General features: G+C 40.1%; 1 pseudogene; it reads left to right on the top strand.

Annotated features, from left to right (window-relative positions):
• Positions 1 to 4,725: 4,725 nt before the first annotated feature.
• Positions 4,726 to 4,880, top strand: LOC140705115 (U1 spliceosomal RNA; annotated as a pseudogene).
• The last annotated feature ends 3,584 nt before the right edge of the window (positions 4,881 to 8,464 follow it).

The following is an 8,464-nucleotide window of genomic DNA, read 5'->3' as shown; positions in this document are numbered from 1 at the left end:
GGAGAGGGAGCAAATCATTGTCTTTTGTATAGTCCAGTATATTTAGCAGTCTACAGCCACCACTTCAACTCTTTTTCTCAGCCCAGAAAACAGCCACTGTCAGACCTCATGAGGTGCACAAGTTGCTTGATGAGATTAGATTCATGCCCAGAACTGTCCCTTTCTCTAAAGAAAGGGCAGAACCTTTTCTTACACAAAGCCTTTGTATGAGCACGAGAGTTGATAGAACTCATATTTAAAGAAAGTCTTGCTCTTCTCATGGCCATAAAGTGCATCACATTCTCAAAAAGAATTAGTGAAATATCTGTTCTACCCTGCTTAATTCAGGTTTTTGAAATAGAACTTTCCCAGATTTTTTTACCTTATGTGAGGGGAGATAAAGAGAGATTGGCTTTTTCCTCATTTTGTCTTTTTTCTGTCGTGCAATCTTCCTAAATAAGATGTAATTGACAAAGACTAATTTTCAACAAGTTCAATACAATAATGTCAAGTCTACCGTACATGTTTTATGTAAACCCCCCCCCCCAAATTAATTACATGAAAAATTAGGATTAATAGATAGATACTCCATATATATCTGATTTTCAAAAACATTTTGTGGTCTCACACGAAAACAAAATGTCTCCACCAGTTCAGAATCAGAAGATATCACTATCAATTGGAGATTGTCCTGTCACATGTGTGAGTACAGCTGGCTAAGTTAAGGGATACAAAGCAGACCATGTGGTAGCCACATCTCTACCACACTGAGCTGACACCCCTTGACTTCCAGCACCTGTCACCAAAGGCAGCTATTTCACTGTGCCTAAAGGGCTAACCTAGAAAACAAATATGTCTTATTATAGGTCAATAGACCATAATGTTAATGGTCATATATTAATTTATTCAATACTAAGCTAATTCCACTAGTATTGGAATGTAATTGAAAGGGGAAAATTGTAACAATTTCATTGACGGTAAACAGACATGCACATCTACAGCATGTTACTACATTGAATGTTATTAATAGAATGAATGTGAAAAATCCAATTCATGATCTTCTCTCCCACCTTTGCTTTGAGCTCTGGAGAAGACACAGCTGCATGAATGTTTAAAAAAAAATGCAATTTCACCCTATGACATTTCTGCCCATTCTACCCAGCTGTGTTTATATATAGGTATTGATATTTAAATAGTAATAACAGACTTGCATGGTGTACAGTAATAGATGCATGATTGGTATGCAGGCATAGGATGGGTGATAGAAGGATTGGCAGGTGAGTGATGGAATGTTGGAAGCAATGCTGAATGATGATTGGATGGTGTGTTTGGAATGTGAAGGAATATGATGTTAAGTGGCAGTTAGGCAGTTAGACAGCTTGTTCCTAGAGAGTCAATTCAGATGATCTGTTGTGTAGAGTCTGTGGGAAGTTAGTCTTGATTTTGGATGAAGAAGAGTGGTATGGGGTGAAGTGTGCATGAATGCAATAGATGAACATAAAAGTAAAGCTATTTTTTCCTTCAGTTAAAGTATTGTATATACTCAAGTACAAGCCTAGTTTTTCAGCACATTTGTTTTTGCTGAAAAAGCACCCCTTCAGCTTATACTCGAGTCAGTGTCAAAATTACATGTTCTCCCCTGTAGTGCGGGTGTTCTCCGGACTCCCCCGCTCATCTACAGCAGCCTCTGTGGGTGGTCCGATGAAGTGAAATGAGTCTCGCAGCTCAGAAGGGCAGTTTAACCTACTGATGCCTCAATTAATGTAATTTTATTGGTATCTATTTTTATTTTTGAAATTTGCTGCTGCATTTTTCACCCTTGGCTTATACTTGAGTCAATAAGTTTTTGCAGGTTTTTGTGGTACAGTAAAATTGGGTGCCTCTGCTTATATTCAGGTCACCTTATACTCGAGTATATACAGTACCTCATAAATTATCCTTCATGTTTTCTTATTTATATATTTATCCCAAACAAACCCCTTTTATTTGTTCCAAACACAACTCCTTGTATGATATACAGTGGTGCCCCACAAGACGATTGCCTTGAAGGATGAAAAACTCACTGGACAATTGGGTCCAGCGAGGGGTTTTGTGCCTCACAAGATGATGCTTCTTATGGCCGTTTTGCAAGATGAAGCCCAGTGAGGCTTCTGAAAGTGGTGCTTTGCTTGGAGGGGCGACGTGTGTGTGTGCTCTTCTCTGCTCCCACCCCCCTCCCTGCCTCACAGCTGATCGGTGCAAGGTGTCAGAGGCTTCTCTGGGCATTCCCAGCAGGTAAACAGGCAGTGGAAATGCACCGGGGAAGCCTCTGAAGCGGTGCTTTGCCAGGGTGGGGGTGGGTGGAAGGGGCAGCAAAGTGCCACTTTCAGAAGCCTCCCAGGGCTTGTTCAGCAGTGGAAAAGCACCTGGGAGGCTTCTGAAAGCCACGCTTTGCCTGCAGGGGGGGGCAGAGGGGCATGGAAGGGGTGGACCTTATCAGTCATCAACAAATCAAATTATAAAGACAAGGCAGAGCAAAGAATACTGACTGGGCAGCACAGTTAAAGGTGTAACCCCAAATACATAGATAAGGTTTGGGGGTTTTCCTCCTCCTCCCCCACTTCCCCTTTCTTTTAGGTTATTTTAGGACTTCTTGGTTTGAGCAATACAGAGCTTGGTGCATGGAGCAAAAAACAGAAATTGTACAAAAATATTCCTGGCTAGATGTTAAAGCTGTAGGACCTGTGGTTAAACTATACAGTACTTACTTTAGAAACTGCAAAATCAAGGAAACAATTTGAAATGTGAAACATCAGCTTTCACTTCAGAGGATATAGAATCAAATGTCTCTGTACATCATTATGACAAATGACTACTCCTGTGCTGATGCCTTTTTCCAAGTATGTTGGATAATTGTGTTTTCATAATTTAGAGAAGAAAGCTGTCTGAAATTTCCTTACCATATTCTTTTCCTTTGCTTACGTTTCCTCCTGGGATCTTTATATCACATGGATTGTAGGTGCTTCTACAACTTTCTAAAGCCCTCCAGGTTTTAGAGATGCAAAGAAATACCGTATTTTTGCTCCATAAGACGCACCGGACCTTAAGACAAACATAATTTTTAGAGGAGAAAAACAGGGAAAATATATTCTGAACCAAACAGTGAAATAAAATATTTAATAAACTATAACAGAATAACATTTGAACCATGTAAAGTGAACAGCAGTCAACAGTGGCATTAAGAACCATTACCACTGTCATTAACAAATGGAGAGATGTAAAGCTTTGTGTACTCTAGTTTATGTACCATAAATCTGTGTACCATAAATTTAATTCAAGTACATATAGACCATTATCAGCCAGTGATAAGACCTATACCACACTACCTATATTTTACATTTCCTTTCATCCACCTCCCCCCCATGCTTATAGAAATGTCTCAATGACAGATGAGATTGTTGTGCAACTCTGTGCATCTACAACTGAAGCCTATATTAAGTTAGAAATGGTTTGTCTGATTTGGCACTGCATTGAGAGGTCCCTTTTAGTTGTGTGGAGGATAAATAGTGGAATTAAACTATTTAACAGCTGGTTTTCCTTATTTACTTTAGGTTATGCAAAAGAACAGCATTGCAAAGCTTAACCCATTCACCAGCAGTAGCACCTGCTCAGCATAAGACCAAATCTTGGGTTTCTGACATAATTGAACATTTATAGCATGCAAGGCACAACAGCCATGTTCTTGACGAGCCAAAAAAAAAAAAAAACAAACCTGAATACAAACTATAGTAGCTGAAATCAGGAAGCAGGTACTGTAATCCAGTTAGAAGTCACGAGGCACAGTTAGTTTCCTTGCTACAACACCCTTTGGAAATACGTTCTCTATTAGATGCCCAGAACTAGTTGAAAAGTTTGCAAGTTGAATCCAAATTTCTCATAAGAATGCATTGAAAATTAATTAATGCATTCTTATGGGAAAAAAGTTCAGAAACTTTTAAAAACTTAAAAGAAAGTCACTTACAAGGTACTGTAGACTGAGCCTTGCTCTTCACAGTGCCTTGGTAGATCCCAGAACAGTCAAAAAAGAGCCCCAAACAGCTAAAAGCCAGCAGGCAGCCGGCAGCCATTTTGTGCTCTTCTCTGCTCCTGCCTCCTCCCCTCTCCCCACCTAACAGCTGATCAGCGCTGGTCTGAAACGCTTCCCAGGCAAGCAGGTTTCAACTCAAACAGAGCACCTTCTCACCCAAGCAGGGTTTAACCCAAAACAAGCAGCTTTTAAAGAAAAACAAGAAGATTTTTAAGGCAAGCATGCACATTTCTACACAAGCAGGTTTCAACTCAAACGGAACACCTTTTCACCCAAGCATGGTTTAACCCAAAACAAGCAGCTTTTGAACTACATTTTACAATTTAAAATGACAATACCAGGCAATCCCAGGTCTCTCTCCCAGCAATCTAACTGCTTGGACTAGCAAGGAAGCAGACAAGCAACCTCTTCACTAACTGAAAGTTTGAATTTCCCTGCTTTCCCTGCCTTCCCCGCATATTAGGTATGCTAATATCTGTGCACTGGAGGATTGTGGGATTAACATTCCAGCCCCTGATGGGGGTACTGTGGGCACCCCAAAACACTGAATAGGTCTCTTGGCCTCTTTCAGGACTGGGGCTGTGCAGCCCTGCTCTCATCAGGAGGTGCAGCCTGGGGGGGTCACCATGCCTTTGGGGGATAGGGCACAGAAAGGGAAAGAATTTTCAGGGGCCATTCCAACTCATCCCTGGCAGGGGAGATACCATTATTGTAAAAGTGGTTTTCCCAGGGTAAGGCTCATCTATTGTACTTTGGATGTGCTGACCCCTATGATTTCCCCAAATGTGGTAAAATCAACTGCCTAAGTGGGGAACTGTGTTTGTGGTTTCTCCTGGTTTTTCTAGAATCACTTTTTTTCCCTTTGGTCCTTTCCTATTTTCATTGCCTACTGCTATTGGCCTTGCTGGTTTTCCAGGTAGGTTGCAGGAAGCAGATCCTGGAAAGCCAGCAGTGCAGAATGCTGAGGTCCAAACAGCAAGCAGTCTCTGGTGCCAGTTCAGAGGCCTCCCAGCATGGCAGTGGGAGGCTTCTGGGTGGTGGTGGCTGAACCCTCTTTTTTTTACTGTATTTACTCCATAAGATGCACGTACTTTCTCCCCCTCTATTTGGGGGGGGAAGTGAGTCTTATGGAGCGAGAAATAAAAATACGGTACCTGGTTTCGGTAATAAAGTTCCTGTATTGTTTTTAGAAATGTGGTGAAGGTTAAAGTGAATCGGTTACAAGATTGCTCTGAAAAGGCCTTTAACCCAGTTCATCTCACTGGAACAGCACAGAGTTGGCTGCATTCCATCACCACTGAGGAGTGCAAGACTTCATTTCCTCTGCTGTTGTTTGCTTCTTGCTTCTTTTGTTATTCAATTGCATCAGTTGTTATTTAGTTATTCAACAACCTCTCTTCCTTCTTCCCTATCCTTCCTGAATGATGATAGTGCTAGTGTATTACTGGAAAAACATTCATACAAAAATTTCAGGGAAAGTCCATTTTTAAAAAAAAAACATTTTTGGAGGTAAAAGGCTTTTCACCGGTACAATATCTCTGTCACAGGCAAAAAGAACAAAATCGGGATCCTTATTTTCACACATGAGAAAGAGGCAAGTGAGAAGTGCATCCTTAATCTTGGCCTGTTACTCATTGAAGGACTTCAAGATGTTTTTAGGCTTCTGGTTTTTAGACTTGTGTTAGCACTAATGGGGTGGTAAGTAAGTAAGTAAGTAAGTAAGTAAGTAAGTAAGTAAGTAAGTAAGTAAGTAAGTAAGTAAGTAAATAAATAAATAAATAAATAAATAAATAAATAAATAAATAAATAAATAAATAAATAAATGTGGAGGGAATGTGTTAAGAATTCACTAACTGTAGATTATCACTTTGGACTAGATGGCCCATAGTTTCCTCTATTATTCTAAAGCACAATTGATTTATCTTGCCAATTTTAGTTACCAATTTAATCCACTGATTTTAATTAATTTATCTCAGATCCAACCTCACAAACATAGCTAGCAGCAGTAGGAAAAATAGTGTCTTCCATGTAAATGTTTGAACCATATTGGGATTTTCCCACCTCTTTCATATAGTTTGCTGATGTTGTGGGACACATGCAGAATAAATTCAATCAAATGTGGCCTACAATCACACATTCCTTCTTCTTCCCCTCCTTCTATATTTCATGCATAAAAACATGCATACATAGACATTCTTTTCTGCCACTCTGAAAATTCCTATGTTGCTTTACCCTCGAGCAAATGCCTCTTGTTGAATTATGAAGCACTGAAAATAGGGGTTTATAATGAAAATGTCATGCCGCTATAATAACTTCCAATTCATGTTTCTACAAAATATACTATAGATCAAATATAATACAGTTCTGTTCCATTTTATTTTGTATGCCATTAGGTTGCTCTACTATGCCCATAGCCTCTTAAAACTTATTCTGGAAGGATGGAATTAATCTTTATCATTCATGATTGGATTTCAGCCAAGGGTTCTCATACTTTGTCACTATGAGTTCCCAAGTGTAACAAGTGTAACAAAAGAAGTTGGAAAAGCTCATCCTTGTCCCTGGTACAGGCTAACTAACTCGAAAGGAAAGAAGCCAGCTGATGTGGGCTGGTACCAACCCACAGGAGTCTTGGTAGACCACAAACTGAACATGAGTCAGCAGAGTGATGCGGCTGCCAAGAAAGCCAATGCAATTCTTGGTTGCATCAATAGGAGTATAGTGTCTAGATCAAGGGAAGCAATAGTACCACTCTATTCTGCTTTGGTCAGACCTCACCTGGAGTATTGTGTCCATTACAGGGCACCTCAATTCAAGAAGGATGTTGACAACCTGCAAAGTGTCCAGAGGAGGGCAACCAAAATGGTCAAAGGTCTGGAAGCTGTGTCCTATGAGGAGGGGCTTAGGGAGCTGACAATGTTTACAAAAAGAATGTTAAGAGGGGACATGATAGCCATGTTTAAATATCTGAAGGGATGTCATGTCAAGGAAGGGACAGGTTTGATTTCCACAGCTCCAGACACTAGGACAAGGAGCAATGGTTTCAAACTGAACTTCCTGACAGTCAGAGTTGGTTGGCAGTGGAATATGCTGCCTCAGAGTGTGATGGAGTCTCCTTCTTTGGAGTTTTTAAAGCAGAGGCTGGACGGCGATCTGTCAGGAGTGCTTTGATGGAGTTCCTCCATGGCAGGGGGTTGTACTCGATGGTTCCTGTGGTCTCTTCCAACCCTATGATTCTATGATTAAAGAAAGAGCTTCTCCATAAATTATAACACTTACAAAATAGGGTATTTGTTGCAGTCCTCATTTATTATAAAACTAGATAGCATCCATACACTATTCCAGATACAGCTTTCCTTTCTATAAACATGGTGTACATCTGTTTGCAAAAAAAAAAAAAAAAAAAGCCTATAGGAAGAAAAAGTTCATTAAAAGTCTCTTCATTTGGGGGGGGGGGATATTAACTATTTGGCTTTTGCTTACAAAAAATCCCCAAAACTAAAATAGCTGTTCACTACCCAACAACAGACTATATAAGGATTGAAAAATAGACTATGCAAACTCAAGTGCTAACTCTATCTTCATATGCACTTTGCCAACACAAATACAGGATCCTACAATGTTACTAATAAATTTTCCTTGCTCATCTTTCATTTGATATAGATCTTCGCCTCCCTGCAATACTCTTCTGCATTTTACACAGGCAAAAAAGGCTGATATCAACATACAGTACTCATTCACATACATACATTAAACAGACACAGATCTGACATTAGAAATTGCAGTGCTAAGAAACCAGAAAAAGAACACTTCAATCTTCCAGGACATACTGTCATTGACCTTAAGGTCACCACTGAAGAGGAATGGAGCTTCAAAGGGAGACTAGAATGAAAGACTGACAAGTTAAAATTCATTAAGAGGTTCCATTCTAGTGCCAGGGCAATGAAATCTTCGCATATTATACATTGAATTCCAGCAGTATATGAATGTGGGCTTTGTGTTTCTGTACCCACTATTCCAAACATCAGGAAGTATCCTGATATTTCTGCACAATATTTTGCCCAGATTGCCGGCAGGAAAAAGAATGCCAGGCTTTACATAGCAAAGGGCAGCCTGAATGTTGACAACACCATGGCACCAGACAAGATGGCATACAAGGCCCCCTCTCGTGTTCACTACCATTCACATAGTTGCACCAAGGAAGGGAAAATCTCAGAAACTGACTTTTTTTTTTCTTCATTAGGAATACAGAAGATGGCTAGAGAGCATTTGGAGGCAGGACCTGATGGTATCTAAATTAACAGCCTCAAAAATCACATCCAGTGCCTACTTAGCATCAGTGAAAGCTGTGTAAAGAACTTTCTACACTGCCCAGATAAGTGGGACTCAGAACCAACAAGCAGAATTATTCCACATTGTCCG

The sequence above is a fragment of the Pogona vitticeps genome, chromosome 2, assembly GCF_051106095.1.
Source record: "Pogona vitticeps strain Pit_001003342236 chromosome 2, PviZW2.1, whole genome shotgun sequence".
In the NCBI taxonomy this organism is placed as follows: domain Eukaryota; kingdom Metazoa; phylum Chordata; class Lepidosauria; order Squamata; family Agamidae; genus Pogona; species Pogona vitticeps.
This window is presented reverse-complemented; position numbering and strand designations above follow the sequence as displayed.